Genomic DNA, 17,641 nt, shown 5'->3' on the forward strand with positions numbered 1-17,641 from the left:
CGAATTATTTAAGTGAAAATTGGCAACACTGCTTTGACTGAAATAAGCAGTACAGCAATACCACCGGTATCTGTTAGTTTTTTTCAATTAATCACATTAAAAAAATGATGTGTTATTTATATCAACATTAATTTGAAATAATTTTAGTGAAAAGTGGCAACATCGGATTTAATCAAAGTTGTACTTATTTTCATCAAAAAGAGAAGTAGGCTGGCTATATATATTTTTTACCAACTATAAATAAAATAAAAAATAAAAAAATTATTGAAAATTATATCTATCAAATTAAACTAATAAAAACATATGGTGAAAATTGTCAACAAAGCATTTAATTTCTTTTCAGTTTACTTACAAATATTTTAAGTCAAAATTGGCTAAAAGCATCTAATAAGTTTGTTACGTACTTATGTGTACAAACTGACACCCAAATTCATAAAAAATAAAGAAGACTTTTACTGCTTTATAAATCGAAAATTTGTATGAAAATGTCACTTTATAGAGCTCTTTAAATCCACTTTATTTTTTATGAATTAGACCAAAAAACTATAAAAAAGAAGGTGAAAATTTACAACATATAATTTTATTTATTTATTTTTTGTTAAAAATCGTTTTACCGTATTACGACTGCGTATTAAAATTATGTGCTATGAAACAAAGCCAAAAAATCGTTAACAATTCGTATTCATATTTGACAAAAAGTTAGACAATATCACTGACACCCACACTAAATTTGCCTAACAAACTGAATTTGAAACATCACATCTTAATCCATTTTACTTCAACGAACTGAAGTGAAAATTGGCAACAATGTTATATAATTAGTTTTTACATATTCTTGCAAAAAAGGATTTAAATTATACCCGTATCGAAGATGGTTAATTATTTATCGCATTACTGGTGCTAAATTATGGCTTCGATATCAATCGAATTTACCTCTAAAGAATATAAGTGAAAATTGGCAACATAGAATTTTAAGTTTTTTTTTGCTACACATGTGTGCAATATATGGCAAAGAAAGTGCAATCTAAATTAAAAAAAGTAAAATAAATATAAGTGAAAAATGGCAACATTTAATTCAGAAAAAATGTACTTCAACATTGTAGTTCAGCATAATTATATCTTCAATTAATCAGCTGGCTGTACTTTAAATTGGGTACCTAATAATGTATTGGGTATGAACACAGTATAAATCTATGGCTTACAAAAGTGTTGAAGTAATTAAAATGAGGTATACTTCCCCTTCCGAGAGGCTATGATTGACTTAGAACTAAAGCAGATTAAATATTTGCTGCGAAATTGCAAAATTTTGAAAAAGAACAGGAAACTGTTCTTCGGAGGTAACTGAAAGAATTTAAAAGTTTCAGCAGACTCTCAAAATTAAAAAAAAATATATATGTATATGAAAAGTGATTGTGCATTTCTTAGGGCAATTTGATGGAGTCCTTTGTAACTTTCATTTACTTCAAACTCTCTGCGGTAGACGCTGAGATATGGATAGAAATTTGGCAACACCGCAATTAATAAAGATTTTTCTGTGGACCTTTATTGTAGCATCGAAATCTTAAAAAAATATTTCGTGTGTTTATATAAGAAAGAAAATAATAATTAAGATAAGAAGCCATGTCTTCGCTGTTAATAATTTTTTGAAATGGTTTTGGCAATATATGTATACGTCAGAAATGAAATTTGGCAGCGTCGCATTTTTTAAAGATTAAAAACAAAGTATTTTCTTGGTCTTATTATTTCTCATTTTTTGAATTTTTAAAAGAAGACATTTTAGTTAAACAGTGAAAATTGGCAATGTTGGTTTCCTTCAGTTACATAAGAAAGATGATATAAATTTTGATGAGATGCCATTGTCTTCGCTGTTTATGATTATTAGAGAATATTTTTGCAATAAATAAAGTATTTTTTAGGCCTAAATATTTCTCATTTGCTGATTTTTTTTAAAGAAAATATTTTAGTCAAACTGTGAAAATTGGCAACATTGTTTTTTTTCAGTTAGGTACTCATAAAATATTTCAAGCTTCCTAAAGCTTCGCCGAAAAACTGTAAACTATCGTTTTTATATAAACAAACATTTATGCATCGTTGACTTTGTCTAGTAATTAAGTGAAAATTGGCAACAACGCGCTACATAAATTATAAACATACCGTCTATTGTGAAACATTTAAAATTTGGATGAGCAAACAGAGGAAGGTAAACTGTATTTTTTTGAGTAATAAGCAAAGGAGTAATTTATTTTTTACCTAAGTGAAACTTGGCAACATTTCTTCCTTTACTTTATGTATCAATTTAGGTGAAAAATTTTCGAAGTAAAGCAAAGTACATATCCTTCGATATCTGAGCCATTCTTTATGAAAATAAATTTCTTAAAAAAAAAAATCCAATTTACATTGCACATCTCTAGCAATTTATAAGCATTAAATATGAAAACAGTTCCCTGCCGTAAACAAGTCCACTACACTAAACCGTAAATATGCCACTTGCCATGCCGTGCCGGAAACCCTTTACGACTGCATTGGCACAAATCAACTCTGTTGAATTTCAACGAAAAACAACTAACTAGCAGTGAGCAAATTGCAAAGCAGTGAAAAGGAATAAAACAAAAAATATATAAATAAGCAAAAAGACCCAATTTTTTTCGTTGCTATTTTCTACTTCACTTCCTCGTATTTGCTCATTGCAATAATAACAAAATATGGCGCCATTTGTATATCTTCCGTTTCCGTTACAATTCCAATTTTAGTAAAAACTTTGGCGGTGCAGTGCCGGCATATAATACGTACATACGTACATACATAGATGCACTCTACAAAAAAAAGAAAAAAATAATAATGTAGGAAAAAAGAAAAATAGCACACGTGGCTATACAAATATATTCAGAGGTGCATATGCATGCAAAAAATGGGAGGTACCACACATACAAGTATGTCTATGTACAAACCTCCATAGAAATGGGTTCATTCAAGAGCTGACTGACTGACGCCAACGAAGGACGCCGCTCTGTCGTGTAGTATAAACTTTAAAGGGATTGGCATAAAAGTATGTGAATGTACGTACGTTCGTACATATTAATATTTGCATAGCATAGTAAGTGAATACCACACACACAAGCCCACATTTCATATGTACTTTTCGACATTGCATTTTTTTTTTTTAATTTTTTTGCCATCGTCGTTTTGGCACTTAGAGTATGACAATAATTGCGGCGGCAACCCTCTTACTCACATCGCGTGAAAGTGTGCAACATTGCTGCTACCCACGTTGCCACAACTTACAAGCAACACCACCGACTACTATATATGTATAATACTGGGTACTACTACGTACTTTTTTTCTTTATTGTCGGTGTTGCTGTTGTGGCGCCTCAGCGCTTTTTGCCTTAACCAAAAAGCTCAACTGCGGCGTCATGGCTTGCCAGTTGGTTGGCGTGCTGCTATTTTTTTTTCTACTACATATGTATGTATGTAATTCCGTGTGTTGGTGTGTGCATGTGATTTTTTTCGTTGTCCTGACCGAGCCATCTTTTCGGTGTCTGTCGCGAAAATGTTGGTTTAACATGCAAGCCGATTTTTTTTTTGGATTTTTTCTTGGTACGTTCACCCTACTACAAAGTAATACTTTTTTGTGACCCAAAAAAATACTAACTGCTATTTTCTCGTAAAAAAGCGGCAAATGGTACACCTGTGCGTATACGTAAGACATTCGTTTCCTAGTCGCTCGTTTAGCATCAATCGCCTATTCTTCATGTCTATCAATGTCATTATAATCAACACCAACAGCTTTATGTATGTACGTCCTAGAACGACACCCTCTTCCGAAGTTTAAAGCCGCTTCAATTCTGTCTTGCGTTCGGTTTGTTACTTTTGTTATATGCTATCAACAATACGTTTGATGTCTTGCCATAAAACGTATTGCCTAGTATAAAATTTTCTAATGAATGTTTATTTTTCTTTGCCTCTCACTTTCTTTAAACATTCCACTTTTTTATTTCTTATCGTTCGCGCTTATCATTTTATGTCGTTGTTGCTAAAATACACTGCCTGACAATTTTTTAGCTCTTTTTTGCGGAAAAAGTGAAATATTTTTGCTATTTTTTATGGCCGCATCATAAATATTTTATGGTAACTGTAACATTGCGCACTTTCTAAGCTCTCTACAAACATGATATCATAAGTATTTTTAAAATTTTTTACTTAACTTCAAGCATTCAAGGGAAAATTTTTATCAAGGGGTAGCAATTTGTTGGTCAATCTCTTAAAATTTGCTAAAGTGGAAAATTGGCAACAGTGGTTGAGCTTTAGTTGCCACTAAAAAAAGTTTTTTTTTATAGTTGCCAACAAAATGGAAATTACGCTTAAAGGATTTATTGCAATAGAGCACATTTCATTGAAGTTATAGTAAAAGGCTGAAAATTGGCAATATAGCGTTGCTTTTTAGCCCCAAAAACTTACTGTTATACACAATCAAGAGGCTTGTGGCATATGTATGCATTAGGGCTGTGCGATTATTCGATTACTCGAGCAAGTTGGTTAATCAATTATTCGGTTAATCAATTACTCGAGTGATCAAGATTTTGATTACTCAAAACGATGATTAGTCGAGTTACTTGAAATATGATTACTCAAAAAATAATAATTTTGCTCGTTAGAAGAGTTTGCTTTGGAAAATGCTTATTTTCTTTTTTACATTCTGTATATAAAAAAAAATTTTTGTTTTAATTTTTGAAAACTGAAACGTTGTTTTCAAAGTATCAAGGAACTTTTACTACTTTATACACATGTAAAGAGTTGAAATGTTGATTACTCTTTTTTTCTCGAAATGTTGATTAATCGTAAAGCAACTTACTCAAATATTTTTGTTTTTAGTTAATCAAAAATCGCGAGTAACTGAACTTTTGAGCAATCGTTATTTCCAATTAATCGAATAATTGAGTTATTTACTTTACGATTAATTAAAATTTTGAGTAATAAATTAATCGCACAGCCGTAGTATGCATGCAATTTATGTTAAAAATATATAAAAAAAAAATTGTTTTAATAAAATAAAAATTGGCAACAATGCATAGTTTTTCTTCGCCTAACAGCCTGAGGTTTCCTCACATAGTTTGAGTGCCATTTTCTTAAACTATAGGTGTTTTTTTGTTGTAAATAGAATAAGATTCTGAATTTTAATTTTGACTGGCAACACTGCATGCGATTAAACGGTTCAGAGGCTCGTGAAATATAGCGTAAAGACATCACCAGATACAAAAATTGTTGTTCTAACCTTTTCTAGATAAAAAGAAAAAATTCAATAAAATCTAGAGCGAACTGAAAAATTGATTATTGATTATTTTTATTGATTATTTTTAGCATCGGTATTGGGCTAAGTAGCCGCAAAATTCAATCATGCATAATATTAGCGGTAATTGCAGTAAGGCCAGTGAGGCACTATGATTTAGCATACATAGGCTACTTTAGGTATAAAGTAAGATTTGATTTTTGCCATTTATCTGAAAGCTCTCCCAAAACCCCAGGCGCGATACAATAAAAAACAAAATTAGATTTCAACTCACATTCAAACACAATCAAACTTTTCCCACCTTGTTTTTCTAAGCAGCATATTTTCTTCTCTTCTTCTTCATCACTCGAAAACTTCATTTTGCCGCTCTGCCTTCACTAATCGCATCACATTTGCATTGCAGTTGTTAGCCATGTTAATAAAAACAAGGGTCAATACAGTGTTTTGGCCAGAACCTTTGTTTGCAATCTATTGCCTTGGTAACACAACTATTGGTTGATTGTACAAGCTGGTATAAAAAAGGCACAAGTACAGTGGCGGTCGAAAATGGATGAATGGTGTTTCGTTTTTAATATTTACAATGTTTTTCAAGCAAAATTTTTTTATATATTTTTTTTTAAACATGGTTCATGCTGTAACAAAAACTATATAAATCACACTTTAAAATTTTGTGCAGAACTTAGAAAAGTTCCAAAATTTTTTATCTACATTTCGAGCTTTTCAACCAGAATTTTTAGAAATTTTTTGGGTACGCAGTTAACAAGCTTATAAAATTCTAGTAAAGCAAGTGCAAGTGGCTAAAAAATCGCATTGATTTTTAATATTAATTTTTTTTTTTTTGTTGACGGCGTTTTGCTTTTCTTCCATATACACATGAACTCCTTGTGGAAGAAGATGCGCAAGACCGTTTGCGAAAAAATTACAAAAAATCAACGCCAGTCTTACTAAATTTCGCTATTTATTTAAAAAAAAAACGCAAAAGCCATCAGAAAAAGAAAATTATTAAAAATCAACACGATTTCATAGCCGCTCAACTTGCACTCATTTCACAAGAATTTTACAAGCTTGTTAACTGCATACCCAAAAATTTTTTAAAAATTCTGGTTAAAAAGCTCGAAATTTAGATAAAAATTTTTGGAATTTTTTAAGTTCTGTATAAAGTTTAAAAGTGTGATTTATATAGTTTTTGTTAAAGCATGAATCATAATCATTTTTTATAAAAAATATCAATAAAATTATAGCTTGAAGAACATTGTTAATTTTAAAAACTAAACATCATTCATACATTTTTGACCACCACTGTATATGCAAATGTAACATGAAAAATCGATAGAACGATGAGCGGCAAACGGAATATGGGAAAAAGTCGGAAAGAAAGGAAATTATTAAACTAAATCAGATATTGGGCTACGAAATTCGAAGAAAATATTATAATCAATAATATTATTGGCCTACATTAAGGCGCATTGGCTTGAAAGCACATTCGTTTACTCTGTGATAGGTTCTTTATTTTTGTTGTCATGATGGTCATAATTTGGTAAAGATAAATATATATATACACGTAACCTAAACGACCCAGATTTATATCCGGCCAAGGGCTGTCACTCCAGTATCACTACCCAAAAACTCTTTGCAGTATTTGTATACTCTTACAACAACAACAACTAACAAAAAGGTAGCATTTTGCGAGTATGAGAAACTTGGCAACAGTGTAACTATTTATGATAAAGTAATTTAATACTAATACGGCCATTGGTAGAAATAATGATGGCCCATGGGTTCAAAAATTATTTAAGTATTTTTGTAGCTAGAGTCCGTCCCTGCAGCAAAAATTATCAATTGATAAAAAATAACCCACTTTTAGTTAGCTACAAAAAGCTAACTTGAAACTACACCATTTCCAGTTGGATTTTAGAAAGAGTCAATTGGATTTTAGAATAGTCAACTGGATTTCAGAAAGCGTAAATTGGTTTTTAGAATACTCAACTGGACTTTAGAAAGCGTAAATTGGATTTTAGAATAGTCAACTGGATTTTAGAAAGCGTAAATTAGATTTTAGAATAGTTAACTGGATCTAAGAAAACGTTAATTGGATTTTAGAAAACGTAAATTGGATTTTAAAAAATGTAAAGTGAATTTTAGAATTTTCTACAAAAATTTTGAAGTAGCCAGTTTTTTCTTATGTGCGGTATTTGTCAATGCAAATTTTTCTAAAATATTCACTTTTAAGCGAACAGTACTACTTTCTATGCGGATGCAATTGCCAAACGAGATATGAGAGTTGGTGAATAAAATTTTTTTAAATGGCATTTTATTTCTTCCAAGTATGTAAAACATGGAATTTTGTTACATACACTATTATCTTGCTCTTCCAATTTACATTACTCATTTACTATTACATTACATTTCACTCCTGTGCACCTATATTCTTTTTATATACGTTATTCTACATAATTTTAATATTCCGCTCACATCATTATCCGCTTTCTTTTGTACTTCATAGAGATCGTATATTCCTAAATGTAACCTGTTGTTTAACTTTAATATATATTATATTGTTAAAACTTAATAAAAAGTAGTTATAACCTGATACTTCAGCAATATTTGAAACTACATAATCATATGCATAGCAAAGTGTATGAATCATTAAAAAATCCAATCGACTCTTTCTAAAATCCAGTTGACTATTCTAAGATCCAATTGATCGTTTCTAAAATCCAGTTGACTATTCTAAAATCCATATGGCCCTTTCTAAAATCCAGTTGACTATTCTAAAATCCAATTTACGCTTTCTAAAATACAATTGACTATTCTAAAATCCAATTGACGCCTTCCAAAATCCAACTGGAAATGGTGTAGTTGACAAGTAATGATTGTTTTCTTTAAACGTGTTTTTATTTAAATACCCTACACTTCGCAAATATTTTTTCGAATTGAGGACAAATAAAAGGAAGATCGAAATATCATATTATCATTTTGAAGTTATGTCTGACGGAGTTCGAATATGGTACCACCTACAGCAGAATATGCAAACAAATATGAAATGTAATAAAATAAGAATAAAATACTTTGTTTTTCCTATTGATATTTTATGTCGAAAAGTAGTTAGTTAGAAGTTAGTTACATCAAATGCAGAGGTAACCTTGACTATTTCCCGGCCATCGCCATAGAAATATAGTTAGCTTTCGTCAAAGAAATACAGCTGTCAGATTAAGGCTATGAAAATTGGCAACAATGCTTTGGGTTCAGTATATAATGGCTGCGTTCCGTTATACGTTGCAGATAATCCCATTTCACAGCCAGAATAAACAGAATGAGAGTGAAATATACGTTAACATATCATCAGGAACGTTCTAAAGAATAAGTAAACAAAAAAGTTTATACCAAACGTTCAGAATGAATAAAGAAATGTAGCCAATACAACATTGCTTCGGAGTGGAATATATTGGACAAGTTCAGTTGGACATTTTACTTTGATTAAATTTATTCCAAATTTCGCAAACTTAAATATATTTGTCGAACAATAGGTAACTAATCTTTTAGATATAATTCTCAAGGAGATGAAAACTGGCCACACTGCCTTGAAATTATTACATTAAGTTTGAAACTTTTATTTTGGCAACCCATCTTATACTTTTAGTATAACAACTGGAGCTTTGTCTATTACAATTTCTAAGGCGATGAAAATCGACAACAAAGCAAACGTTTTGAGTTCGTTCTGGAGTTAAAATTCTCGTGGTTCGCAAAGGTGTGTTATTTTTTATTTAGCCGCCGTAGGTCTGACAAAGTTTGCAAATAAAGCAAGCACAAAAAATGAGCAAAACAATGCAGCGCATTCAAATTTCAGCGGAAATCTCTAGCTTAAAAAGATATGCTACAAGAGGAAGTACTATTGGTTTGCCATTCAGATCACTCTGCTGTATGCTATTCATACTACACCTGTCGCAAATTTGCACAACATCACTTTCGTTTTCGGGCAAAATCCTTTCAGCAAGTGCTTACCTGTAAAGAGAAAAAGAAAATATTTTTTATCTTAAAAAAGTGTTTAAATAAAGGCCTACAAAAAGGCGTATAACCTTTTTGTTTTCTTTTATTATTATGCTAATAGCAGATATATGTACGTACAAAACATACGAAACAAAGCTTTTTCCTACAAAAACACCTGGTGTGGCATATCCTGCCCATTTTGCTTACTTCATTTTTTTTCGTTTATTTGTACTTTTACTTGCGTTTTCTTCCACGAATATCCTGCCAAAGCTTAAGCAAATAATAATTGAATTTATTCCACTTGCACGCGTTTGATGGTGTAAAAAATGTAAAGCGCGAGCGAGCGAGCGAGCGGAACCGATTAGCTTGTGTACATACAGACGAACATAAATACTGAAGTTGTTGGCTAACCGAATGGCAATGGATTTATGAGGAAGCAAGTGTAAGTGAGCTGAATATTAAATGGCAAATAGGCTTCCGGGCAGCTTGGGGAATTTATGCAAAGAATAAATGGAAACAAAAAAATTCAGAAAAATCGACAATAACTATGCTTGAAGGGGATGCAGAGAGTGGGATCAGTTTTCGGGATTTCTTTTTAGGTTTTTGTATGGATTTTTTTTTCCTTTTTTGGTTAACAAAAAAAAAGTTGTAAGTAAACGTGAAGTATCGTGGAGATTCCGGCATGATTTCGAATGAAACGCTGTTGCTCCATACCTTTACAACTCAGGCATCAAATTCCACAAATGCAACATCACAAAGCTTTTCGGTTTAAATTCTCAATGCTTCTTTATTGAAGCGCTGCTAAGCAAATGAAAAAAATCCAGAAAAAACAGATAAAAAATCACTACAAAGTCCTACTTGAGTTAGTCGCTCCTGCCAAATGCTTTTCTCGCATACTTTGACTTCTTTTGATTCTATCGATTCTATCATCATTGCCAGCCGAAGCCTATCGGCGAGTATGATGACCTTACACAAAAAAAAGCTCACCAACACACTTCCTGGCAAGTATTTGCTATGGCATGTAACGCATTCCGCACTTCGCGCTACACAGCACAGTCAGTCAGCCAGCCTTTTGTCATCATTCAATTCAACCTTTCGTTTCATATCACTTCAACTTCTTTGGCTTTGCCTTTGTCTTCAATTCAAATGATTTTCAATCGCTATTTTTTCGATTCGCCAAGCATTTCAAGGGCTGCAGCTTAAGTAAGGCGAGCGCCTAGCTGTCGCTATTGACATTTCGGCCAAACACTTTAAAGTTCGTTAGACAAACACAATATCTCTTGGCACAAGGGGAGGCCGTGAGTTGGTCGCAAAAGGCGCTGAGGCTAGCCGGACGCGCTGTCAACCACTTCCTTGTCTCCATTATTATTTTTTCTTGTTTTTTTTTTGAAACAGCCACTCTTAGCAGCATTCGCTGCCAACCTCAAATGTCGGAGTGAGGATGCCAAATCATTCAATTCCTCTGCAAAGATGTAACAATAGGCGGTGGCCAGGCAACTGCGTGACAGGATAATGGCAGGATGCTACTATGCCAAAAGTTTTAGTTAAGGATATTGTCTGCCATTATTATTTTGTTTCCTTACTCCTTGCTCCACTCTCTTCTCCAGCGCCCAGCGCCTGAGCTTGATAAAAGTTTTATTTGTTAGTTGTCAGAGTGAGCACCTCATTGCAATTTTTTTGTGTGATATTACTCACGAACTTTTCATTTATTTGAAAATCCTTTAACAAAGTAATATTATGCTGTTGTTGGAAAATTTAAATTGAAAAATAAAGGATTTAAAAACGTTTCGATAATGGGAAAACTAGTGAATGAAAGGTTGTGCGATTTGAGTGAGCGAAGGCGGAAGGATATGCAAAAAGAAAAAAAAAATAAATAAAATCTGGCAAAAGCATAAATTAGCAGGAAAATCACTTACATATGTACATATTTAAATTCAAAGGAACCGCATTGAAATGTACAAAAGATTTGTTAGTTTTAAATATTGCGCTACTCAAGCGGAAGATGGAAGTAGCGAGTTGGCATGGAAATCAACAAATAAGCCGCTCTTAGAAAGTTACTTGTGAGTGTCACTTACTAATGGACCGCCTGACAATGGAGGCCACTCAAAGGCGTCGTCATAGAAGACAAACAAATGAGGAGTGCACAAAGTAAATAGGCAAACAATATGTATAATTAGAGTTTTAGAAACGTTATTCAAGAAGAAGAGAAAAAGATTTTAAAGCGTGAATATGCAGTAAAGATTTGGTACAAAGAGAAATTGAATATTGAAAATATTTGTAAGAGAAATGCCACATTGCTTAGCTAAGATTTCATTCATTTGTTGATACTTGGAATATACTATGTACTTCGCTAGCTTTTCGCTTGTTTTTGTAATTTTTGAAAAAAAAAAATGTTGCTATAATTTTTATAGGAATCTCACTTATGCATATTTTTCTTTTGTTGCAGCTTAAACTTTATTCTCCACGTCCATAAGTGTAATTTATATGACCAAATGGTTTACTATAATTTTTATAGTAACTTAAATATTAAATTGTTTCAGTATTTTAAGATAACAGACTTAAAAAATTTATCTGTAACACTAATTTTTGACAGTTAGTTTAGTTAGAGAGTTTCGAAAAGTCCGTCTCTCAAGTAAACGCATGATTTATAAAAAAAAAATGGTATAATTTTTATAGGAAACTAATTTTTAATATGTTGTCTCTATATTATATGTGAATGCTTAAAAAGTATTTATCGTATAGCTTATAGTAATTTTTAAGGTTAAATTTATTATATGTTTACTAGTGTTTGATTTAAAGACATTAAAATTTCTCTATGATTTATAAAAAAAACAATTTTTATGGCAGCATAAAATAACTTCAGAATATTTTTGAGCTTGAGCGCGCATGCTATTTTCTTTTCTGCTAAAAAATTAAAAATTTCTAGGGCAACCGTACAAACTATTTTCTTAGTGTTATTTTAAAATATTTTGATCGTGGTTTCATCTATAAATTTGATATAATTCCATAATTCTTATATACAAATAATACTAGCTGATCCATCTATTACAATTTAAGAATATTAACTTTTCAAATGAATAAATTTTTTAGATTACGGAACTTTTATAGCAACTTTGAACAAAAAATTTGAATGAAAATTGTTTCCTAATTATTTTAGTTGTGATTTAAATTTTGAAAGAAAATGTATACGAAAAATTTTTGTAATTTGGGTGTTGCTATAATTTTTATAGCAACCTTAAAAGGTCAGATTTTTTGATTTTTAACATTTCTAACATTATTCAGCAGCGATTTGAGTAATTTTACGAGTGCACTAATTTTTATAGGAAACTAAAATTTGTACCAATAGCATTTTACTTATATAAAATTGACTTTTAAATAATGTAAATACAGTTTTAATACTCGTAGTAATTGATTTATCCTAAAAATTTAGAGACCATGCAACAAAATATTAGTTTTCAAAACTTGTTTTAGCTGGCTAGAGTGAAAAAGAAATATTACTAATAAAGCAAATACAATAAACCAACCATAGTGTATTTTGAAGATGGGACAAAAACATGAAAAAATATGTCTGTACAAAATCTTGGCAGATTAGACATCAAATTGTCTGTACTTGTAGAGCTTATGGGACGTGCAGCATAATATGGAAAATTGTTGGCTTTTATAGCCGTTTTTTTTGTGGCCTTCTTCAAAAATTGAAATAAATTATTTTCATCAAGAGGGTGGCAAACAAAAGCACGAATTGAATTCAATTGAGTTGAGGGTAGATAAGTGAAATTTCCAATAAATTTGTTTTTATAGCAACACATACGAATGTATGTATGTACGTGCGTCAATAAAGAAACACGAGCATGCTAAGTTTAAACATTTATGAATTGTGGCTATAAATTCACCCAAAAGAGTGACAGCTACTCAAAAGGCGGATGCTGATGAAGGGTTCTCGCCTCGAAGTTTGTCAGATTTTGGGCAAAAAAGCACAACCAAGTGAAGTGCATATTTTATCACTACATCTCTTAGCATTATTACATGTGTATATATGTATGTATGTATTTATTTAGGCGTATTTGTGTGTACATATTTATGACTCACCGCAAAATTTATAATAGAACAAAAGAAGCAATTTCGCTACGAATTTCGTCATACTTGCTATTTTTCCTCGCTTGGGGGTGGATTTTTCTAGCCGCATACACACATACGCACTTCAATGGCTACATATGGAGTTATACAACAAAAAATATTGCGTGTATTTGCCGGGTACGTTGCTTAATCTCTTGTAAGAATTGCAAAAAAGAAAGGAACATAAACTTTTTTGCCAACAAATTCGTCATGGCTAACGACTAAGAAACTTTTACAAATTCATTATTATTGAGACACAGCCGACGTCGTCTCAGCGCCCCCTTTTCGTTGTGCAATATTTTATTTATTTATGCGGCACATTTTCACGCACATACGCACGAATTGTATGCTTCCCGATGATTATCTGTAGTGGTTTGTCTTATTCTACGCAAATACTTTTTTATATTGAAGTTCGATAAATGAAAATGTTGAGCAGAGGAAGTATACTCCTTCAAGGAAGTGAAAGTTGTGTGGCGAACGCGTGCAAGACATAAATCTTTGTTTGGAGGACAAAGATACAGAGATAAGTTCTAGTCGTTGTTTTCAAATTTCAGTTGACGAAATAAATTAAGAACTGCTCAAAGATGACCTAGAAATCGATTTAAGGTTGCCATAATTTATTTTAGAAATAGAAAGCAAAAAATTTATAATTTTTTAGGGCACGTAAACGGCAGTTCCTATAATTTTTATAGCAAACTCAAAGCCTTATTTTTTCTTATCAAACTTTTAACGAAATACTTGTGGAGTGCCATTTTTGTTTGCAAATTTGTGTTGCCATAATTTATGTGGCAAGTTAAATAGCTTTAAGTATTATATAATATTTAGAACAGCATAATTTTCAACGCAAAACGGCAATCTTATATGGAAAAAAATTTGCTGTCTATGGCTGCCTGTCCCCAGGTAGCAGTTCCTATAATTTTTATAACAAGCTCAAAGTCTTCTTTTTAATATACTTAGATTTATATTGTAACGAGATAAATGTTAATTACCATTTTCTTAAAATTTCGTTTGCCATAATTTTTATGGAAAGCTAAATAACTATAAATATTTCAAAATATGAGGGGCTCTGTGATTTATAACACAAAACAGCTATTTTGTATCGATAAAAAGTTCCCATAATTTTTAAAGTAACCTAAAATTATACGAAAAGCTGTTGATTTTTATCTCAAAACGTAAGCGTACAATTATTTATATGTGCACGTAGTTTACTCACCACACATATTTCACTATATGTAATAATTTTTTTCATATTCTTTTTGCTCTGGGTAGCCAAACTTTTCACATACATCAACTTCAAAGGCAAAATTTGAGTACAATTTAAACTGAATAGTTTAAAATGAAAGCAGATTTGTTTGAAGTTATCGGTTCACCGTGCAGGCCAAGAAAATGGTTCGATAATAAAAAAAAAAATGCAGAAAATAAGTTCTAAACTAATTTTTTTCTGACAAGCCTCTCAATGTCTGCCCGAACTCTGCCCCTTTTTCTTTACGTGAATTACCGAAATTTTTATTTTTTACTCTGCTTTAAACAAAGTTTGCAAATCCCTATAACTTACAGCTGAATACAATTTTATTGTAAGTTTTTTTAAGCTTCACATATCTCTACATATTGTAAAGGCTACATGTGAGTGGGGGAAGGATGTACGCGCGCCTGTAAAAATGGCTGGAGGAAAATTTTTAAACTCAAATATCTAGCAGTAGCCACGCTGCAAAGCAGCCAGCTCCCCTTCCTCGCACACGCATACAACTACATTAGGCACACATGAATTTATGTACATATTTGAAACACAAACACAAAAAAAGTAAATATGCAATCTACAACTGTCCTTGCACATGGACTTAGCCGCCTTTTCAGTTATCCATTCAACAAACTCGTTCTAAGAAAACATTTTGATCTGGCTAGCAGCAAGGAAGTGGAGTCAAGCAAGCATAAAAATTTCATAAGAAAAGCATGAAAATATTTTTCTTTCAGCATATGAGCTGGTTGGCAAATGAAAGAAAAAGCCTCCATATTCAGTTATGTTTGCGTAGAAAAAAGTTTTCATGTAAATTTAATACTTTCTTACAACGCCTAGGATACACCAGCGGAAAGGAGTATGGGAATATGAAGCACTTTGTTGCGGTTACGAAGCAGCAGCAAAAAAGCAGCCGAGCGAAATGTTGCCAACCCGCCACGCTTCAAAGAAAAGTGCGGGAGTGGAGTATCCACACAAGTACAGGCAGTCGACGCTAAGTCATCTTTATCGCCGCGATAGCTATCTGCAATATAATGTGACCGAGCGTAAGGGGTGTTTTTAAATACTATATGACTACTTTTCTGCGCAAAACTTTTGCATTTCTACATAGGCATTCGTGAGGTTTATTGGTCTTCTCCGTTTCTCTTACGTGGATTTGGATTTTTCGCTAACTGTCGCATGAGCGTGCTTGGATATTAGTTTGACAGCATGTAAAATAGGGGTTTTAGCGCCAGTGACAGCAGCTCTACGAATGTGTAAGTATCAAACCCGAACTTGGGCAGGAATTTAAAGCACTTTAGATATGTACGTACTTATATATATACATAGAGGCTAAACAAATTTTTGTGAAATAGTATTTTAAAATTAAGCTCATTAAATTCTGAAAAGTAGTGTCGAACCATCGTTATACCATAAAAATTTTGCCTCAAGCACTGGCCACTGCTATGCGCTTCCTAAAATGATGTGATATTTTTATCCTGAACAGAGCTCTTTTATAAGGTGAAGAAATAAGGCTTGTTGCCTGTACTTTTATACATAGGATACTGGTTAAAAGTCTGATCGTTCGCTCAAGATCGATGGAAATATCTGAAGAAAACTGCGTTTGTACTGGAATAAGTTGGCTGCTTATTTCTGTAATACATTTCAAGGAGGTTAACATTTACAACCTGGCATGCCAAGGCTATCATGGCTCCGATTTGACTGACGGTTTCATTGAAACTAGGAACGCAATGCTTGAAATATAGAAAAACCAAAAAATTTATCTTTAAACTCAAATCAGACGAGCCTATTAGTATACAAATGAAATAAATGAAAAACTAATCGGAATATACATTCATCAAAGAGATTTAGTATTTATTTTTGCTATACAGGCATTCTAGAATTTTTCTTTCTCGTATAAATTACAAAAGAAAACTGAAAAAAAGTTGAAGAAATTTTTTGGATTTTTCATTAATTTTTTTTTTATATAGAATTTTTATCACATAAATTGTTCCACAACTTTCTTTAAATTTGGTAGAATTTTATAAAGTAAAAAAAAAAATTTATTTTATGAATAAGCGTTTCAAACTTTGCGCAAAATTTAGAAAAATTCACAATTTTACATAAAAATTGCATTTAATTTTAGTAAAACGAAGTACATATTTGAAGTAGCTCAAAGTTCTGGTTGATTTTCGATATTTTTTTTTTCATACGAAGGCAGTCGCTTCATGGAAAAAACTGCGCAAAATCGACGGTAAAACATTTTCAAAAATCACTGACAATTTTTAGGCACATTCTTTTACTTGAATTAAATTGGATATTAAACATACCTGATATTTTCCTAATATTTTTATTACAAAGTTTAAAAATTTTATAGATTTTTCCTAAATTGTTTACAAAGGTTGAGACTTATTTTATACAGCATTTGTCACGGTGTAAACTATATTTAAAAGTAATAACCAAAAACTAAAGCTGGATTTGTCTAGCTTTATTTAAAAATTTGCATTTTTTTATTTTTTAATACAAAAATTTTTAACGCAAAAAATTTTAAGTCAATAAATGTTTGTATACTTATCTATTAGAATTTATGTGCTGAACAAAATGTATGTCGTTAGTCAGAATTTAGATAGATTTTTTTTTTGTGTAAAAACTGAAACTAGGACTTTTTTTAATTTGTATTTTATTATAAAACTTTTTATTACAAAGATATTTAGTACAACAAATTTTTGCTTAAAAAATTTTTGCATAAATTGAACACAAATTATTAAAAAATAAAATAAAATTTTGTAAAAAAATGTTTACTCAAAAAAGTTACTAGAAAAGGTTTTTCATAAAAATCCGCACGCTATTTCTTATCGATTATCATCAGGCACACGCAATTCTCTTTGAACCGCCTTTAACACTTCCTGTCGCGTTCTTACAAAGTCGTAACCAAAAGCGACTATCTTAAATCCTACCACAGTTTGCCTTCAAATGCAGCACTTCCGCTTGAGGAGTTGGCTGGCAGGCACAAAGCAAAAACGTTGAACAAGTGAATCAAC

At 31.6% G+C, this 17,641-nt stretch overlaps 1 protein-coding gene across 1 annotated transcript in view; it reads right to left on the reverse strand.

Moving 5' to 3' along the window:
• LOC118744930 (ice-structuring glycoprotein) overlaps nucleotides 1-17,641 on the reverse strand; it is a gene marked incomplete in the record, with an annotated part of 581,188 nt that overhangs the window by 142,578 nt on the left and 420,969 nt on the right.

The sequence above is a fragment of the Rhagoletis pomonella genome, unplaced genomic scaffold (assembly GCF_013731165.1).
Source record: "Rhagoletis pomonella isolate Grant_MI unplaced genomic scaffold, Rhpom_1.0 Rhpom_scaffold_00008, whole genome shotgun sequence".
NCBI lineage: Eukaryota > Metazoa > Arthropoda > Insecta > Diptera > Tephritidae > Rhagoletis > Rhagoletis pomonella.